The following is a 23,707-nucleotide window of genomic DNA, read 5'->3' as shown; positions in this document are numbered from 1 at the left end:
AACCCGTCACGCACAAGGACCTCACAGTCACCCCCAGCACACACATGCCTGGCACCGGCCTCTGATGACATCAGGAACAATTGAGCTCACAATCACCACCAGCACACACATGCCTGCCACTGGCCTCTCGCCCTCAGACACAATGACCTCACAATCACCACCAGCAAAAAAAGCCTGACACTGGCCTCTCACGCCCTAAGGCACAAGGACATCACAATCACCACCAGCACACACATGCCTGCCACTGGCCTCTCATGACGTCACGAGCAACTGAGCTCACAATCACCACCAGCACACACATGCCTGGCACCGGCCTCTGATTACATCAGGAACAATTGAGCTCACAATCACCACCAGCACACACATGCCTGCCACTGACCTCTCATGCCCTCAGGCACAAGGACCTCAAAATCACCACCACTAGACTAGTGCCTGGCACTGGCATGTGACAACATCACGAGCAACTGAGCTCACAATCACCACCAGCACACACATGCCTGCCACTGGCTTTTAACTCCCTCAGGTACAAGCACCTCACAATCACAACCAGAACACACCAGTCTGACACTGGCCGCTCATGCCTCCACGCACAACTGACCTCAAAATCACCACCAGCACACACATGCCTGCCACTGGCTCCTCATACCGTCATGCACAAGGACCTCACAGTCCCCCCCAGCACACACATGCCTGCCACTGGCCTCTGAAGACGTCATGAACAACTGAGATCACAATCACCACCAGCAGATACGTGCCTGCCACTGGCATTTAACTCCCTACGGCACAAGGACCTCACAATCACCACCAGCACACACATGCCTGGCACTGGCCTCACAACCCGTCACGCACAAGTACCTCACAGTCACCACCAGGACACACATGCCTGGCAATGGCCTCTCATGACGTCACGAGCAACTGAGTTCAAAACCACCACCAGCACACACATGCCTGGCACCGGCCTCTGATGACTTCAGGAACAATTGAGCTCACAATCACCACCAGCACACACATGCATGCCACTGGCCTCTCATGTCCTCAGGCACAGGGTCTTCACAATCACCACCAGCCAACACATACCTGCCACTGACCTCTCATGCCCTCAGGCACAAGGACCTCACAATCACCACCATTAGACTAGTGCCTGGCACTGACATGTGACAACATCACGAACAACTGAGCTCACAATCACCACCAGCACACACACGCCTGGCACTGGCCTCTGAAGACGTCACGAGCAACTGAGCTCACAATCACCACCAGCACACACATGCCTGCCACTGGCTTTTAACTCCCTCAGGTACAAGCACCTCACAATCACAACCAGAACACACCAGTCTGACACTGGCCTCTCATGCCTCCACGCACAACTGACCTCAAAATCACCACCAGCACACACATGCCTGCCACTGGCTCCTCATACCGTCATGCACAAGGACCTCACAGTCCCCTCCAGCACACACATGCCTGCCACTGGCCTCTGAAGACGTCATGAACAACTGAGATCACAATCACCACCAGCAGACACGTGCCTGCCACTGGCTTTTAACTCCCTACGGTACAAGGACCTCACAATCACCACCAGCACACACATGCCTGCCACTGGCCTCTCAACCCGTCACGCACAAGTACCTCACAGTCACCCCCAGCACACACATGCCTGGCAATGGCCTCTGAAGACGTCATGAACAACTGAGTTCACAATCACCACCAGCACACACATGCCTGGCACCGGACTCTGATGACATCAGGAACAATTGAGCTCACAATCACCACCAGCACACACATGCCTGCCACTGGCCTCTCATGCCCTCAGGCACAAGGACCTCAAAATCACCACCAGTACACTAGTGCCTGGCATGGCATGTGACAACATCATGAACAACTGAGCTCACAATCACCACCAGCACACACATGCCTGCCACTGGCCTTTCATGCCCTCAGGCACAGGGTCTTCACAATAACCACCAGCCAACACATACCTGCCACTGGCCTCTCACGCCCTCACGCACAAGGACCTCACAATCACCACCAGCAGAAACATGCCTGGCCCTGGCCTCTCACGCCCTCACACACAACTCCCTTCACAATAACCACCAGCACACACATGCCTGGCACTGGCCTCTCATGACGTCACGAGCAACTGAGCTCACAATCACCACCAGCACACACATGCCTGCCACTGGCTTCTCACGCCCTCAGGCACAGGGAACTCACAATCACCACCAGCACACACATGCCTGCCACTGGCTTTTAACTCCCTCAGGTACAAGCACCTCACAATCACAACCAGAACATACGAGTCTGACACTGGCCTCTCATGCCTCCACGCACAACTGACCTCAAAATCACCACCAGCACACACATGCCTGCCACTGGCTCCTCATACCATCATGCACAAGGACCTCACAGTCCCCCCCAGCACACACATGCCTGCCACTGGCCTCTCGCCCTCAGACACAATGACCTCACAATAACCACCAGCACACACATGCCTGGCACTGGCCTCTAACGCCCTAAGGCACAAGGACCTCACAATCACCACCAGCAGACACATGCCTGCCACTGGCCTCTGATGATGTCACGAACAACTGAGCTCACAATCACCACCAGCACACACATGCCTGCCACTGGCTTTTCACGCCCTCAGGTACAAGCACCTCACAATCACAACCAGAACACACCAGTCTGACACTGGCCTCTGATGCCTCCATGCACAACTGACCTCAAAATCACCACCAGCACACACATGCCTGCCACTGGCTCCTCATACCGTCATGCACAAGGACCTCACAGTCCCCCCCAGCACACACATGCCTGCCACTGGCCTCTGAAGACGTCATGAACAACTGAGATCACAATCACCACCAGCAGACACGTGCCTGCCACTGGCTTTTAACTCCCTACGGCACAAGGACCTCACAATCACCACCAGCACACACATGCCTGCCACTGGCCTCACAACCCGTCACGCACAAGTACCTCACAGTCACCCCCAGCACACACATGCCTGCCACCGGCCTCTGATGACATCAGGAACAATTGAGCTCACAATCACCACCAGCACACACATGCCTGCCACTGGCCTCTCATGCCCTCAGGCACAAGGACCTCACAATCACCACCAGTAGACTAGTGCCTGGCACTGGCATGTGACAACATCACGAACAACTGAGCTCACAATCACCACCAGCACACACAGGCTTGCCACTGGCCTCTCGCCCTCAGACACAATGACCTCACAATAACCACCAGCAAAAAAAGCCTGGCACTGGCCTCTAACGCCCTAAGGCACAAGGACCGCACAATCACCACCAGCACACACATGCCTGGCACTGGCCTCTGATGATGTCACGAACAACTGAGCTCACAATCACCACCAGCACACACATGCCTGGCACTGGCCTCTCATGACGTCACGAGCAACTGAGCTCACAATCACCACAAGCACACACATACCTGGCACCGGCCTCTGATTACATCAGGAACAATTGAGCTCACAATCACCACCAGCACACACATGCCTGCCACTGACCTCTCATGACGTCACGAGCAACTGAGCTCACAATCACCACCAGCACACACATGCCTGCCACTGGCCTCTCATGCCCTCAGGCACAAGGACCTCAAAATCACCACCACTAGACTAGTGCCTGGCACTGGCATGTGACAACATCACGAGCAACTGAGCTCACAATCACCACCAGCACACACATGCCTGTCACTGCCTTCTCACGCCCTCAGGTACAAGCACCTCACAATCACAACCAGAACACACCAGTCTGACACTGGCCTCTCATGCCTCCACGCACAACTGACTTCAAAATCACCACCAGCACACACATGCCTGCCACTGGCTCCTCATACCGTCATGCACAAGGACCTCACAGTCCCCCCCAGCACACACATGCCTGCCACTGGCCTCTGAAGACGTCATGAACAACTGAGATCACAATCACCACCAGCAGACACATGCCTGGCACTGGCCTCACAACCCGTCACGCACAAGTACCTCACAGTCACCACCAGGACACACATGCCTGGCAATGGCCTCTCATGACGTCACGAGCAACTGAGTTCAAAACCACCACCAGCACACACATGCCTGGCACCGGCCTCTGATGACTTCAGGAACAATTGAGCTCACAATCACCACCAGCACACACATGCCTGCCACTGGCCTCTCATGCCCTCAGGCACAAGGACCTCACAATCACCACCAGTAGACTAGTGCCTGGCACTGGCATGTGACAACATCACGAACAACTGAGCTCACAATCACCACCAGCACACACAGGCTTGCCACTGGCCTCTCGCCCTCAGACACAATGACCTCACAATAACCACCAGCAAAAAAAGCCTGGCACTGGCCTCTAACGCCCTAAGGCACAAGGACCGCACAATCACCACCAGCACACACATGCCTGGCACTGGCCTCTGATGATGTCACGAACAACTGAGCTCACAATCACCACCAGCACACACATGCCTGGCACTGGCCTCTCATGACGTCACGAGCAACTGAGCTCACAATCACCACAAGCACACACATACCTGGCACCGGCCTCTGATTACATCAGGAACAATTGAGCTCACAATCACCACCAGCACACACATGCCTGCCACTGACCTCTCATGACGTCACGAGCAACTGAGCTCACAATCACCACCAGCACACACATGCCTGCCACTGGCCTCTCATGCCCTCAGGCACAAGGACCTCAAAATCACCACCACTAGACTAGTGCCTGGCACTGGCATGTGACAACATCACGAGCAACTGAGCTCACAATCACCACCAGCACACACATGCCTGTCACTGCCTTCTCACGCCCTCAGGTACAAGCACCTCACAATCACAACCAGAACACACCAGTCTGACACTGGCCTCTCATGCCTCCACGCACAACTGACTTCAAAATCACCACCAGCACACACATGCCTGCCACTGGCTCCTCATACCGTCATGCACAAGGACCTCACAGTCCCCCCCAGCACACACATGCCTGCCACTGGCCTCTGAAGACGTCATGAACAACTGAGATCACAATCACCACCAGCAGACACATGCCTGGCACTGGCCTCACAACCCGTCACGCACAAGTACCTCACAGTCACCACCAGGACACACATGCCTGGCAATGGCCTCTCATGACGTCACGAGCAACTGAGTTCAAAACCACCACCAGCACACACATGCCTGGCACCGGCCTCTGATGACTTCAGGAACAATTGAGCTCACAATCACCACCAGCACACACATGCATGCCACTGGCCTCTCATGTCCTCAGGCACAGGGTCTTCACAATCACCACCAGCCAACACATACCTGCCACTGACCTCTCATGCCCTCAGGCACAAGGACCTCACAATCACCACCATTAGACTAGTGCCTGGCACTGACATGTGACAACATCACGAACAACTGAGCTCACAATCACCACCAGCACACACACGCCTGGCACTGGCCTCTGAAGACGTCACGAGCAACTGAGCTCACAATCACCACCAGCACACACATGCCTGCCACTGGCTTTTAACTCCCTCAGGTACAAGCACCTCACAATCACAACCAGAACACACCAGTCTGACACTGGCCTCTCATGCCTCCACGCACAACTGACCTCAAAATCACCACCAGCACACACATGCCTGCCACTGGCTCCTCATACCGTCATGCACAAGGACCTCACAGTCCCCTCCAGCACACACATGCCTGCCACTGGCCTCTGAAGACGTCATGAACAACTGAGATCACAATCACCACCAGCAGACACGTGCCTGCCACTGGCTTTTAACTCCCTACGGTACAAGGACCTCACAATCACCACCAGCACACACATGCCTGCCACTGGCCTCTCAACCCGTCACGCACAAGTACCTCACAGTCACCCCCAGCACACACATGCCTGGCAATGGCCTCTGAAGACGTCATGAACAACTGAGTTCACAATCACCACCAGCACACACATGCCTGGCACCGGACTCTGATGACATCAGGAACAATTGAGCTCACAATCACCACCAGCACACACATGCCTGCCACTGGCCTCTCATGCCCTCAGGCACAAGGACCTCAAAATCACCACCAGTACACTAGTGCCTGGCATGGCATGTGACAACATCATGAACAACTGAGCTCACAATCACCACCAGCACACACATGCCTGCCACTGGCCTTTCATGCCCTCAGGCACAGGGTCTTCACAATAACCACCAGCCAACACATGCCTGCCACTGGCCTCTCACGCCCTCACGCACAAGGACCTCACAATCACCACCAGCAGAAACATGCCTGGCCCTGGCCTCTCACGCCCTCACACACAACTCCCTTCACAATAACCACCAGCACACACATGCCTGGCACTGGCCTCTCATGACGTCACGAGCAACTGAGCTCACAATCACCACCAGCACACACATGCCTGCCACTGGCTTCTCACGCCCTCAGGCACAGGGAACTCACAATCACCACCAGCACACACATGCCTGCCACTGGCTTTTAACTCCCTCAGGTACAAGCACCTCACAATCACAACCAGAACATACGAGTCTGACACTGGCCTCTCATGCCTCCACGCACAACTGACCTCAAAATCACCACCAGCACACACATGCCTGCCACTGGCTCCTCATACCATCATGCACAAGGACCTCACAGTCCCCCCCAGCACACACATGCCTGCCACTGGCCTCTCGCCCTCAGACACAATGACCTCACAATAACCACCAGCACACACATGCCTGGCACTGGCCTCTAACGCCCTAAGGCACAAGGACCTCACAATCACCACCAGCAGACACATGCCTGCCACTGGCCTCTGATGATGTCACGAACAACTGAGCTCACAATCACCACCAGCACACACATGCCTGCCACTGGCTTTTCACGCCCTCAGGTACAAGCACCTCACAATCACAACCAGAACACACCAGTCTGACACTGGCCTCTGATGCCTCCATGCACAACTGACCTCAAAATCACCACCAGCACACACATGCCTGCCACTGGCTCCTCATACCGTCATGCACAAGGACCTCACAGTCCCCCCCAGCACACACATGCCTGCCACTGGCCTCTGAAGACGTCATGAACAACTGAGATCACAATCACCACCAGCAGACACGTGCCTGCCACTGGCTTTTAACTCCCTACGGCACAAGGACCTCACAATCACCACCAGCACACACATGCCTGCCACTGGCCTCACAACCCGTCACGCACAAGTACCTCACAGTCACCCCCAGCACACACATGCCTGCCACCGGCCTCTGATGACATCAGGAACAATTGAGCTCACAATCACCACCAGCACACACATGCCTGCCACTGGCCTCTCATGCCCTCAGGCACAAGGACCTCACAATCACCACCAGTAGACTAGTGCCTGGCACTGGCATGTGACAACATCACGAACAACTGAGCTCACAATCACCACCAGCACACACAGGCTTGCCACTGGCCTCTCGCCCTCAGACACAATGACCTCACAATAACCACCAGCAAAAAAAGCCTGGCACTGGCCTCTAACGCCCTAAGGCACAAGGACCGCACAATCACCACCAGCACACACATGCCTGGCACTGGCCTCTGATGATGTCACGAACAACTGAGCTCACAATCACCACCAGCACACACATGCCTGGCACTGGCCTCTCATGACGTCACGAGCAACTGAGCTCACAATCACCACAAGCACACACATACCTGGCACCGGCCTCTGATTACATCAGGAACAATTGAGCTCACAATCACCACCAGCACACACATGCCTGCCACTGACCTCTCATGACGTCACGAGCAACTGAGCTCACAATCACCACCAGCACACACATGCCTGCCACTGGCCTCTCATGCCCTCAGGCACAAGGACCTCAAAATCACCACCACTAGACTAGTGCCTGGCACTGGCATGTGACAACATCACGAGCAACTGAGCTCACAATCACCACCAGCACACACATGCCTGTCACTGCCTTCTCACGCCCTCAGGTACAAGCACCTCACAATCACAACCAGAACACACCAGTCTGACACTGGCCTCTCATGCCTCCACGCACAACTGACTTCAAAATCACCACCAGCACACACATGCCTGCCACTGGCTCCTCATACCGTCATGCACAAGGACCTCACAGTCCCCCCCAGCACACACATGCCTGCCACTGGCCTCTGAAGACGTCATGAACAACTGAGATCACAATCACCACCAGCAGACACATGCCTGGCACTGGCCTCACAACCCGTCACGCACAAGTACCTCACAGTCACCACCAGCACACACATGCCTGGCAATGGCCTCTGATGACGCCACGAGCAACTGATTTCACAATCACCACCAGCACACACATGCCTGGCACCGGCCTCTGATGACATCAGGAACAATTGAGCTCACAATGACCACCAGCACACATGCATGCCACTGGCCTCTCATGTCCTCAGGCACAGGGTCTTCACAATCACCACCAGCCAACACATACCTGCCACTGGCCTCTCACGCCCTCACGCACAAGGACCTCACAATCACCACCAGCAGAAACATGCCTGGCCCTGGCCTCTCACGCTCTCACACACAACTCCCCTCACAATCACCACCAGCACACACATGCCTGCCACTGGCCTCTCATGACGTCACGAGCAACTGAGCTCACAATCACCACCAGCACACACATGCCTGCCACTGGCTTCTCACGCCCTCAGGCACAGCGACCTCACAATCACCACCAGCACACACATGCCTGCCACTGGCTTTTAACTCCCTCAGGTACAAGCACCTCACAATCACAACCAGAACACACCAGTCTGACACTGGCCTCTCATGCCTCCACACACAACTGACCTCAAAATCACCACCAGCACACACATGCCTGCCACTGGCTCCTCATACCGTCATGCACAAGGACCTCACAGTCCCCCCCAGCACACACATGCCTGCCACTGGCCTCTGAAGACGTCATGAACAACTGAGATCACAATCACCACCAGCAGACACGTGCCTGCCACTGGCTTTTAACTCCCTACGGCACAAGGACCTCACAATCACCACCAGCACACACATGCCTGCCACTGGTCTCTCAACCCGTCACGCACAAGTACCTCACAGTCACCCCCAGCACACACATGCCTGGCAATGGCCTCTGATGACGCCACGAGCAACTGATTTCACAATCACCACCAGCACACACATGCCTGCCACTGGCCTCTCATGACGTCACGAGCAACTGAGCTCACAATCACCACCAGCACACACATGCCTGCCACTGGCTTCTCACGCCCTCAGGCACAGCGACCTCACAATCACCACCAGCACACACATGCCTGCCACTGGCTTTTAACTCCCTCAGGTACAAGCACCTCACAATCACAACCAGAACACACCAGTCTGACACTGGCCTCTCATGCCTCCACACACAACTGACCTCAAAATCACCACCAGCACACACATGCCTGCCACTGGCTCCTCATACCGTCATGCACAAGGACCTCACAGTCCCCCCCAGCACACACATGCCTGCCACTGGCCTCTGAAGACGTCATGAACAACTGAGATCACAATCACCACCAGCAGACACGTGCCTGCCACTGGCTTTTAACTCCCTACGGCACAAGGACCTCACAATCACCACCAGAAGACACATGCCTGGCACTGGTCTCTCAACCCGTCACGCACAAGTACCTCACAGTCACCCCCAGCACACACATGCCTGGCAATGGCCTCTGATGACATCAGGAACAATTGAGCTCACAATCACCACCAGCACACACATGCCTGCCACTGGCCTCTCATGCCCTCAGGCACAAGGACCTCAAAATCACCACCAGTAGACTACTGCCTGGCACTGGCATGTGACAACATCACGAACAACTGAGCTCACAATCACCACCAGCACACACATGTCTGGCACTGGCCTCTGATGATGTCACGAACAACTGAGCTCACAATCACCACCAGCACACACATGCCTGGCAATGGCCTCTCATGCCCTCAGGCACAGGGTCTTCACAATCACCACCAGCACACACATGCCTGCCACTGACCTCTCATGCCCTCAGGCACAAGGACCTCAAGATCACCACCACTAGACTAGTGCCTGGCACTGGCATGTGACAACATCACGAGAAACTGAGCTCACAATCACCACCAGCACACACATGCCTGCCACTGGCTTCTCACGCCCTCAGGCACAGCGACCTCACAATCACCACCAGCACACACATGCCTGCCACTGGCTTTTAACTCCCTCAGGTACAAGCACCTCACAATCACAACCAGAACACACCAGTCTGACACTGGCCTCTCATGCCTCCACGCACAACTGACCTCAAAATCACCACCAGCACACACATGCCTGCCACTGGCTCCTCATACCGTCATGCACAAGGACCTCACAGTCCCCCCCAGCACACACATGCCTGCCACTGGCCTCTGAAGACGTCATGAACAACTGAGATCACAATCACCACCAGCAGACACGTGCCTGCCACTGGCTTTTAACTCCCTACGGCACAAGGACCTCACAATCACCACCAGAAGACACATGCCTGGCACTGGTCTCTCAACCCGTCACGCACAAGTACCTCACAGTCACCCCCAGCACACACATGCCTGGCAATGGCCTCTGATGACATCAGGAACAATTGAGCTCACAATCACCACCAGCACACACATGCCTGCCACTGGCCTCTCATGCCCTCAGGCACAAGGACCTCAAAATCACCACCAGTAGACTACTGCCTGGCACTGGCATGTGACAACATCACGAACAACTGAGCTCACAATCACCACCAGCACACACATGTCTGGCACTGGCCTCTGATGATGTCACGAACAACTGAGCTCACAATCACCACCAGCACACACATGCCTGGCAATGGCCTCTCATGCCCTCAGGCACAGGGTCTTCACAATCACCACCAGCACACACATGCCTGCCACTGACCTCTCATGCCCTCAGGCACAAGGACCTCAAGATCACCACCACTAGACTAGTGCCTGGCACTGGCATGTGACAACATCACGAGCAACTGAGCTCACAATCACCACCAGCACACACATGCCTGCCACTGGCTTTTAACTCCCTCAGTACAAGCACCTCACAATCACAACCAGAACACACCAGTCTGACACTGGCCTCTCATGCCTCCACGCACAACTGACCTCAAAATCACCACCAGCACACACATGCCTGCCACTGGCTCCTCATACCGTCATGCACAAGGACCTCACAGTCCCCCCCAGCACACACATGCCTGGCAATGGCCTCTCATGACGTAACGAGTAACTGAGCTCACAATCACCACCAGCAGACACGTGCCTGCCACTGGCTTTTAACTCCCTACGGCACAAGGACCTCACAATCACCACCAGCACACACATGCCTGGCACTGGCCTCTCAACCCGTCACGCACAAGGACCTCACAGTCACCCCCAGCACACACATGCCTGGCACCGGCCTCTGATGACATCAGGAACAATTGAGCTCACAATCACCACCAGCACACACATGCCTGCCACTGACCTCTCATGCCCTCAGGCACAAGGACCTCAAAATCACCACCACTAGACTAGTGCCTGGCACTGGCATGTGACAACATCACGAGCAACTGAGCTCACAATCACCACCAGCACACACATGCCTGCCACTGCCTTTTCACGCCCTCAGGTACAAGCACCTCACAATCACAACCAGAACACACCAGTCTGACACTGGCCTCTCATGCCTCCACGCACAACTGACTTCAAAATCACCACCAGCACACACATGCCTGCCACTGGCTCCTCATACCGTCATGCACAAGGACCTCACAGTCCCCCCCAGCACACACATGCCTGCCACTGGCCTCTGAAGACGTCATGAACAACTGAGATCACAATCACCACCAGCAGACACATGCCTGGCACTGGCCTCACAACCCGTCACGCACAAGTACCTCACAGTCACCACCAGCACACACATGCCTGGCAATGGCCTCTCATGACGTCACGAGCAACTGATTTCACAATCACCACCAGCACACACATGCCTGGCACCGGCCTCTGATGACATCAGGAACAATTGAGCTCACAATCACCACCAGCACACATGCATGCCACTGGCCTCTCATGTCCTCAGGCACAGGGTCTTCACAATCACCACCAGCCAACACATACCTGCCACTGGCCTCTCACGCCCTCACGCACAAGGACCTCACAATCACCACCAGCAGAAACATGCCTGGCCCTGGCCTCTCACGCTCTCACACACAACTCCCCTCACAATCACCACCAGCACACACATGCCTGCCACTGGCCTCTCATGACGTCACGAGCAACTGAGCTCACAATCACCACCAGCACACACATGCCTGCCACTGGCTTCTCACGCCCTCAGGCACAGGGACCTCACAATCACCACCAGCACACACATGCCTGCCACTGGCTTTTAACTCCCTCAGGTACAAGCACCTCACAATCACAACCAGAACACACCAGTCTGACACTGGCCTCTCATGCCTCCACACACAACTGACCTCAAAATCACCACCAGCACACACATGCCTGCCACTGGCTCCTCATACCGTCATGCACAAGGACCTCACAGTCCCCCCCAGCACACACATGCCTGCCACTGGCCTCTGAAGACGTCATGAACAACTGAGATCACAATCACCACCAGCAGACACGTGCCTGCCACTGGCTTTTAACTCCCTACGGCACAAGGACCTCACAATCACCACCAGCACACACATGCCTGGCACTGGCCTCTCAACCCGTCACGCACAAGGACCTCACAGTCACCCCCAGCACACACATGCCTGGCACCGGCCTCTGATGACATCAGGAACAATTGAGCTCACAATCACCACCAGCACACACATGCCTGCCACTGACCTCTCATGCCCTCAGGCACAAGGACCTCAAAATCACCACCACTAGACTAGTGCCTGGCACTGGCATGTGACAACATCACGAGCAACTGAGCTCACAATCACCACCAGCACACACATGCCTGCCACTGCCTTTTCACGCCCTCAGGTACAAGCACCTCACAATCACAACCAGAACACACCAGTCTGACACTGGCCTCTCATGCCTCCACGCACAACTGACTTCAAAATCACCACCAGCACACACATGCCTGCCACTGGCTCCTCATACCGTCATGCACAAGGACCTCACAGTCCCCCCCAGCACACACATGCCTGCCACTGGCCTCTGAAGACGTCATGAACAACTGAGATCACAATCACCACCAGCAGACACATGCCTGGCACTGGCCTCACAACCCGTCACGCACAAGTACCTCACAGTCACCACCAGCACACACATGCCTGGCAATGGCCTCTCATGACGTCACGAGCAACTGATTTCACAATCACCACCAGCACACACATGCCTGGCACCGGCCTCTGATGACATCAGGAACAATTGAGCTCACAATCACCACCAGCACACATGCATGCCACTGGCCTCTCATGTCCTCAGGCACAGGGTCTTCACAATCACCACCAGCCAACACATACCTGCCACTGGCCTCTCACGCCCTCACGCACAAGGACCTCACAATCACCACCAGCAGAAACATGCCTGGCCCTGGCCTCTTACGCTCTCACACACAACTCCCCTCACAATCACCACCAGCACACACATGCCTGCCACTGGCCTCTCATGACGTCACGAGCAACTGAGCTCACAATCACCACCAGCACACACATGCCTGCCACTGGCTTCTCACGCCCTCAGGCACAGGGACCTCACAATCACCACCAGCACACACATGCCTGCCACTGGCTTTTAACTCCCTCAGGTACAAGCACCTCACAATCACAACCAGAACACACCAGTCTGACACTGGCCTCTCATGCCTCCACACACAACTGACCTCAAAATCACCACCAGCACACACATGCCTGCCACTGGCTCCTCATACCGTCATGCACAAGGACCTCACAGTCCCCCCCAGCACACACATGCCTGCCACTGGCCTCTGAAGACGTCATGAACAACTGAGATCACAATCACCACCAGCAGACACGTGCCTGCCACTGGCTTTTAACTCCCTACGGCACAAGGACCTCACAATCACCACCAGAAGACACATGCCTGGCACTGGTCTCTCAACCCGTCACGCACAAGTACCTCACAGTAACCCCCAGCACACACATGCCTGGCAATGGCCTCTGATGACATCAGGAACAATTGAGCTCACAATCACCACCAGCACACACATGCCTGCCACTGGCCTCTCATGACCTCAGGCACAAGGACCTCAAAATCACCACCAGTAGACTACTGCCTGGCACTGGCATGTGACAACATCACGAACAACTGAGCTCACAATCACCACCAGCACACACATGTCTGGCACTGGCCTCTGATGATGTCACGAACAACTGAGCTCACAATCACCACCAGCACACACATGCCTGGCAATGGCCTCTCATGCCCTCAGGCACAGGGTCTTCACAATCACCACCAGCACACACATGCCTGCCACTGACCTCTCATGCCCTCAGGCACAAAGACCTCAAGATCACCACCACTAGACTAGTGCCTGGCACTGGCATGTGACAACATCACGAGCAACTGAGCTCACAATCACCACCAGCACACACATGCCTGCCACTGGCTTTTAACTCCCTCAGTACAAGCACCTCACAATCACAACCAGAACACACCAGTCTGACACTGGCCTCTCATGCCTCCACGCACAACTGACCTCAAAATCACCACCAGCACACACATGCCTGCCACTGGCTCCTCATACCGTCATGCACAAGGACCTCACAGTCCCCCCCAGCACACACATGCCTGCCACTGGCCTCTGAAGACGTCATGAACAACTGAGATCACAATCACCACCAGCAGACACGTGCCTGCCACTGGCTTTTAACTCCCTACGGCACAAGGACCTCACAATCACCACCAGCACACACATGCCTGGCACTGGCCTCTCAACCCGTCACGCACAAGGACCTCACAGTCACCCCCAGCACACACATGCCTGGCACCGGCCTCTGATGACATCAGGAACAATTGAGCTCACAATCACCACCAGCACACACATGCCTGCCACTGGCCTCTCGCCCTCAGACACAATGACCTCACAATCACCACCAGCAAAAAAAGCCTGACACTGGCCTCTCACGCCCTAAGGCACAAGGACATCACAATCACCACCAGCACACACATGCCTGCCACTGGCCTCTCATGACGTCACGAGCAACTGAGCTCACAATCACCACCAGCACACACATGCCTGGCACCGGCCTCTGATTACATCAGGAACAATTGAGCTCACAATCACCACCAGCACACACATGCCTGCCACTGACCTCTCATGCCCTCAGGCACAAGGACCTCAAAATCACCACCACTAGACTAGTGCCTGGCACTGGCATGTGACAACATCACGAGCAACTGAGCTCACAATCACCACCAGCACACACATGCCTGCCACTGGCTTTTAACTCCCTCAGGTACAAGCACCTCACAATCACAACCAGAACACACCAGTCTGACACTGGCCGCTCATGCCTCCACGCACAACTGACCTCAAAATCACCACCAGCACACACATGCCTGCCACTGGCTCCTCATACCGTCATGCACAAGGACCTCACAGTCCCCCCCAGCACACACATGCCTGCCACTGGCCTCTGAAGACGTCATGAACAACTGAGATCACAATCACCACCAGCAGATACGTGCCTGCCACTGGCATTTAACTCCCTACGGCACAAGGACCTCACAATCACCACCAGCACACACATGCCTGGCACTGGCCTCACAACCCGTCACGCACAAGTACCTCACAGTCACCACCAGGACACACATGCCTGGCAATGGCCTCTCATGACGTCACGAGCAACTGAGTTCAAAACCACCACCAGCACACACATGCCTGGCACCGGCCTCTGATGACATCAGGAACAATTGAGCTCACAATCACCAACAGCACACACATGCATGCCACTGGCCTCTCATGTCCTCAGGCACAGGGTCTTCACAATCACCACCAGCCAACACATACCTGCCACTGACCTCTCATGCCCTCAGGCACAAGGACCTCACAATCACCACCATTAGACTAGTGCCTGGCACTGACATGTGACAACATCACGAACAACTGAGCTCACAATCACCACCAGCACACACACGCCTGGCACTGGCCTCTGAAGACGTCACGAGCAACTGAGCTCACAATCACCACCAGCACACACATGCCTGCCACTGGCTTTTAACTCCCTCAGGTACAAGCACCTCACAATCACAACCAGAACACACCAGTCTGACACTGGCCTCTCATGCCTCCACGCACAAGTGACCTCACAATCACCACCAGCACACACATGCCTGCCACTGGCTCCTCATACCGTCATGCACAAGGACCTCACAGTCCCCTCCAGCACACACATGCCTGCCACTGGCCTCTGAAGACGTCATGAACAACTGAGATCACAATCACCACCAGCAGACACGTGCCTGCCACTGGCTTTTAACTCCCTACGGTACAAGGACCTCACAATCACCACCAGCACACACATGCCTGCCACTGGCCTCTCAACCCGTCACGCACAAGTACCTCACAGTCACCCCCAGCACACACATGCCTGGCAATGGCCTCTGAAGACGTCATGAACAACTGAGTTCACAATCACCACCAGCACACACATGCCTGGCACCGGACTCTGATGACATCAGGAACAATTGAGCTCACAATCACCACCAGCACACACATGCCTGCCACTGGCCTCTCATGCCCTCAGGCACAAGGACCTCAAAATCACCACCAGTACACTAGTGCCTGGCATGGCATGTGACAACATCATGAACAACTGAGCTCACAATCACCACCAGCACACACATGCCTGCCACTGGCCTTTCATGCCCTCAGGCACAGGGTCTTCACAATAACCACCAGCCAACACATACCTGCCACTGGCCTCTCACGCCCTCACGCACAAGGACCTCACAATCACCACCAGCAGAAACATGCCTGGCCCTGGCCTCTCACGCCCTCACACACAACTCCCTTCACAATAACCACCAGCACACACATGCCTGGCACTGGCCTCTCATGACGTCACGAGCAACTGAGCTCACAATCACCACCAGCACACACATGCCTGCCACTGGCTTCTCACGCCCTCAGGCACAGGGAACTCACAATCACCACCAGCACACACATGCCTGCCACTGGCTTTTAACTCCCTCAGGTACAAGCACCTCACAATCACAACCAGAACATACGAGTCTGACACTGGCCTCTCATGCCTCCACGCACAACTGACCTCAAAATCACCACCAGCACACACATGCCTGCCACTGGCTCCTCATACCATCATGCACAAGGACCTCACAGTCCCCCCCAGCACACACATGCCTGCCACTGGCCTCTCGCCCTCAGACACAATGACCTCACAATAACCACCAGCACACACATGCCTGGCACTGGCCTCTAACGCCCTAAGGCACAAGGACCTCACAATCACCACCAGCAGACACATGCCTGCCACTGGCCTCTCATGACGTCACGAACAACTGAGCTCACAATCACCACCAGCACACACATGCCTGCCACTGGCTTTTAACTCCCTCAGGTACAAGCACCTCACAATCACAACCAGAACACACCAGTCTGACACTGGCCTCTCATGCCTCCATGCACAACTGACCTCAAAATCACCACCAGCACACACATGCCTGCCACTGGCTCCTCATACCGTCATGCACAAGGACCTCACAGTCCCCCCCAGCACACACATGCCTGCCACTGGCCTCTGAAGACGTCATGAACAACTGAGATCACAATCACCACCAGCAGACACGTGCCTGCCACTGGCTTTTAACTCCCTACGGCACAAGGACCTCACAATCACCACCAGCACACACATGCCTGCCACTGGCCTCACAACCCGTCACGCACAAGTACCTCACAGTCACCCCCAGCACACACATGCCTGCCACCGGCCTCTGATGACATCAGGAACAATTGAGCTCACAATCACCACCAGCACACACATGCCTGCCACTGGCCTCTCATGCCCTCAGGCACAAGGACCTCACAATCACCACCAGTAGACTAGTGCCTGGCACTGGCATGTGACAACATCACGAACAACTGAGCTCACAATCACCACCAGCACACACAGGCTTGCCACTGGCCTCTCGCCCTCAGACACAATGACCTCACAATAACCACCAGCAAAAAAAGCCTGGCACTGGCCTCTAACGCCCTAAGGCACAAGGACCGCACAATCACCACCAGCACACACATGCCTGGCACTGGCCTCTGATGATGTCACGAACAACTGAGCTCACAATCACCACCAGCACACACATGCCTGGCACTGGCCTCTCATGACGTCACGAGTAACTGAGCTCACAATCACCACAAGCACACACATACCTGGCACCGGCCTCTGATTACATCAGGAACAATTGAGCTCACAATCACCACCAGCACACACATGCCTGCCACTGACCTCTCATGACGTCACGAGCAACTGAGCTCACAATCACCACCAGCACACACATGCCTGCCACTGGCCTCTCATGCCCTCAGGCACAAGGACCTCAAAATCACCACCACTAGACTAGTGCCTGGCACTGGCATGTGACAACATCACGAGCAACTGAGCTCACAATCACCACCAGCACACACATGCCTGTCACTGCCTTCTCACGCCCTCAGGTACAAGCACCTCACAATCACAACCAGAACACACCAGTCTGACACTGGCCTCTCATGCCTCCACGCACAACTGACTTCAAAATCACCACCAGCACACACATGCCTGCCACTGGCTCCTCATACCGTCATGCACAAGGACCTCACAGTCCCCCCCAGCACACACATGCCTGCCACTGGCCTCTGAAGACGTCATGAACAACTGAGATCACAATCACCACCAGCAGACACATGCCTGGCACTGGCCTCACAACCCGTCACGCACAAGTACCTCACAGTCACCACCAGCACACACATGCCTGGCAATGGCCTCTGATGACGCCACGAGCAACTGATTTCACAATCACCACCAGCACACACATGCCTGGCACCGGCCTCTGATGACGTCACGAGCAACTGAGCTCACAATCACCACCAGCACACACATGCCTGCCACTGACCTCTCATGCCCTCAGGCACAAGGACCTCAAGATCACCACCACTAGACTAGTGCCTGGCACTGGCATGTGACAACATCACGAGAAACTGAGCTCACAATCACCACCAGCACACACATGCCTGCCACTGGCTTCTCACGCCCTCAGGCACAGCGACCTCACAATCACCACCAGCACACACATGCCTGCCACTGGCTTTTAACTCCCTCAGGTACAAGCACCTCACAATCACAACCAGAACACACCAGTCTGACACTGGCCTCTCATGCCTCCACGCACAACTGACCTCAAAATCACCACCAGCACACACATGCCTGCCACTGGCTCCTCATACCGTCATGCACAAGGACCTCACAGTCCCCCCCAGCACACACATGCCTGCCACTGGCCTCTGAAGACGTCATGAACAACTGAGATCACAATCACCACCAGCAGACACGTGCCTGCCACTGGCTTTTAACTCCCTACGGCACAAGGACCTCACAATCACCACCAGAAGACACATGCCTGGCACTGGTCTCTCAACCCGTCACGCACAAGTACCTCACAGTCACCCCCAGCACACACATGCCTGGCAATGGCCTCTGATGACATCAGGAACAATTGAGCTCACAATCACCACCAGCACACACATGCCTGCCACTGGCCTCTCATGCCCTCAGGCACAAGGACCTCAAAATCACCACCAGTAGACTACTGCCTGGCACTGGCATGTGACAACATCACGAACAACTGAGCTCACAATCACCACCAGCACACACATGTCTGGCACTGGCCTCTGATGATGTCACGAACAACTGAGCTCACAATCACCACCAGCACACACATGCCTGGCAATGGCCTCTCATGCCCTCAGGCACAGGGTCTTCACAATCACCACCAGCACACACATGCCTGCCACTGACCTCTCATGCCCTCAGGCACAAGGACCTCAAGATCACCACCACTAGACTAGTGCCTGGCACTGGCATGTGACAACATCACGAGCAACTGAGCTCACAATCACCACCAGCACACACATGCCTGCCACTGGCTTTTAACTCCCTCAGTACAAGCACCTCACAATCACAACCAGAACACACCAGTCTGACACTGGCCTCTCATGCCTCCACGCACAACTGACCTCAAAATCACCACCAGCACACACATGCCTGCCACTGGCTCCTCATACCGTCATGCACAAGGACCTCACAGTCCCCCCCAGCACACACATGCCTGGCAATGGCCTCTCATGACGTAACGAGTAACTGAGCTCACAATCACCACCAGCAGACACGTGCCTGCCACTGGCTTTTAACTCCCTACGGCACAAGGACCTCACAATCACCACCAGCACACACATGCCTGGCACTGGCCTCTCAACCCGTCACGCACAAGGACCTCACAGTCACCCCCAGCACACACATGCCTGGCACCGGCCTCTGATGACATCAGGAACAATTGAGCTCACAATCACCACCAGCACACACATGCCTGCCACTGACCTCTCATGCCCTCAGGCACAAGGACCTCAAAATCACCACCACTAGACTAGTGCCTGGCACTGGCATGTGACAACATCACGAGCAACTGAGCTCACAATCACCACCAGCACACACATGCCTGCCACTGCCTTTTCACGCCCTCAGGTACAAGCACCTCACAATCACAACCAGAACACACCAGTCTGACACTGGCCTCTCATGCCTCCACGCACAACTGACTTCAAAATCACCACCAGCACACACATGCCTGCCACTGGCTCCTCATACCGTCATGCACAAGGACCTCACAGTCCCCCCCAGCACACACATGCCTGCCACTGGCCTCTGAAGACGTCATGAACAACTGAGATCACAATCACCACCAGCAGACACATGCCTGGCACTGGCCTCACAACCCGTCACGCACAAGTACCTCACAGTCACCACCAGCACACACATGCCTGGCAATGGCCTCTCATGACGTCACGAGCAACTGATTTCACAATCACCACCAGCACACACATGCCTGGCACCGGCCTCTGATGACATCAGGAACAATTGAGCTCACAATCACCACCAGCACACATGCATGCCACTGGCCTCTCATGTCCTCAGGCACAGGGTCTTCACAATCACCACCAGCCAACACATACCTGCCACTGGCCTCTCACGCCCTCACGCACAAGGACCTCACAATCACCACCAGCAGAAACATGCCTGGCCCTGGCCTCTCACGCTCTCACACACAACTCCCCTCACAATCACCACCAGCACACACATGCCTGCCACTGGCCTCTCATGACGTCACGAGCAACTGAGCTCACAATCACCACCAGCACACACATGCCTGCCACTGGCTTCTCACGCCCTCAGGCACAGGGACCTCACAATCACCACCAGCACACACATGCCTGCCACTGGCTTTTAACTCCCTCAGGTACAAGCACCTCACAATCACAACCAGAACACACCAGTCTGACACTGGCCTCTCATGCCTCCACACACAACTGACCTCAAAATCACCACCAGCACACACATGCCTGCCACTGGCTCCTCATACCGTCATGCACAAGGACCTCACAGTCCCCCCCAGCACACACATGCCTGCCACTGGCCTCTGAAGACGTCATGAACAACTGAGATCACAATCACCACCAGCAGACACGTGCCTGCCACTGGCTTTTAACTCCCTACGGCACAAGGACCTCACAATCACCACCAGCACACACATGCCTGGCACTGGCCTCTCAACCCGTCACGCACAAGGACCTCACAGTCACCCCCAGCACACACATGCCTGGCACCGGCCTCTGATGACATCAGGAACAATTGAGCTCACAATCACCACCAGCACACACATGCCTGCCACTGACCTCTCATGCCCTCAGGCACAAGGACCTCAAAATCACCACCACTAGACTAGTGCCTGGCACTGGCATGTGACAACATCACGAGCAACTGAGCTCACAATCACCACCAGCACACACATGCCTGCCACTGCCTTTTCACGCCCTCAGGTACAAGCACCTCACAATCACAACCAGAACACACCAGTCTGACACTGGCCTCTCATGCCTCCACGCACAACTGACTTCAAAATCACCACCAGCACACACATGCCTGCCACTGGCTCCTCATACCGTCATGCACAAGGACCTCACAGTCCCCCCCAGCACACACATGCCTGCCACTGGCCTCTGAAGACGTCATGAACAACTGAGATCACAATCACCACCAGCAGACACATGCCTGGCACTGGCCTCACAACCCGTCACGCACAAGTACCTCACAGTCACCACCAGCACACACATGCCTGGCAATGGCCTCTCATGACGTCACGAGCAACTGATTTCACAATCACCACCAGCACACACATGCCTGGCACCGGCCTCTGATGACATCAGGAACAATTGAGCTCACAATCACCACCAGCACACATGCATGCCACTGGCCTCTCATGTCCTCAGGCACAGGGTCTTCACAATCACCACCAGCCAACACATACCTGCCACTGGCCTCTCACGCCCTCACGCACAAGGACCTCACAATCACCACCAGCAGAAACATGCCTGGCCCTGGCCTCTCACGCTCTCACACACAACTCCCCTCACAATCACCACCAGCACACACATGCCTGCCACTGGCCTCTCATGACGTCACGAGCAACTGAGCTCACAATCACCACCAGCACACACATGCCTGCCACTGGCTTCTCACGCCCTCAGCCACAGGGACCTCACAATCACCACCAGCACACACATGCCTGCCACTGGCTTTTAACTCCCTCAGGTACAAGCACCTCACAATCACAACCAGAACACACCAGTCTGACACTGGCCTCTCATGCCTCCACACACAACTGACCTCAAAATCACCACCAGCACACACATGCCTGCCACTGGCTCCTCATACCGTCATGCACAAGGACCTCACAGTCCCCCCCAGCACACACATGCCTGCCACTGGCCTCTGAAGACGTCATGAACAACTGAGATCACAATCACCACCAGCAGACACGTGCCTGCCACTGGCTTTTAACTCCCTACGGCACAAGGACCTCACAATCACCACCAGAAGACACATGCCTGGCACTGGTCTCTCAACCCGTCACGCACAAGTACCTCACAGTAACCCCCAGCACACACATGCCTGGCAATGGCCTCTGATGACATCAGGAACAATTGAGCTCACAATCACCACCAGCACACACATGCCTGCCACTGGCCTCTCATGACCTCAGGCACAAGGACCTCAAAATCACCACCAGTAGACTACTGCCTGGCACTGGCATGTGACAACATCACGAACAACTGAGCTCACAATCACCACCAGCACACACATGTCTGGCACTGGCCTCTGATGATGTCACGAACAACTGAGCTCACAATCACCACCAGCACACACATGCCTGGCAATGGCCTCTCATGCCCTCAGGCACAGGGTCTTCACAATCACCACCAGCACACACATGCCTGCCACTGACCTCTCATGCCCTCAGGCACAAAGACCTCAAGATCACCACCACTAGACTAGTGCCTGGCACTGGCATGTGACAACATCACGAGCAACTGAGCTCACAATCACCACCAGCACACACATGCCTGCCACTGGCTTTTAACTCCCTCAGTACAAGCA

The sequence above is a fragment of the Struthio camelus genome, unplaced genomic scaffold (assembly GCF_040807025.1).
Source record: "Struthio camelus isolate bStrCam1 unplaced genomic scaffold, bStrCam1.hap1 HAP1_SCAFFOLD_33, whole genome shotgun sequence".
Taxonomy (NCBI): domain Eukaryota; kingdom Metazoa; phylum Chordata; class Aves; order Struthioniformes; family Struthionidae; genus Struthio; species Struthio camelus.
Note: the sequence above shows the minus strand (reverse complement) of the source record.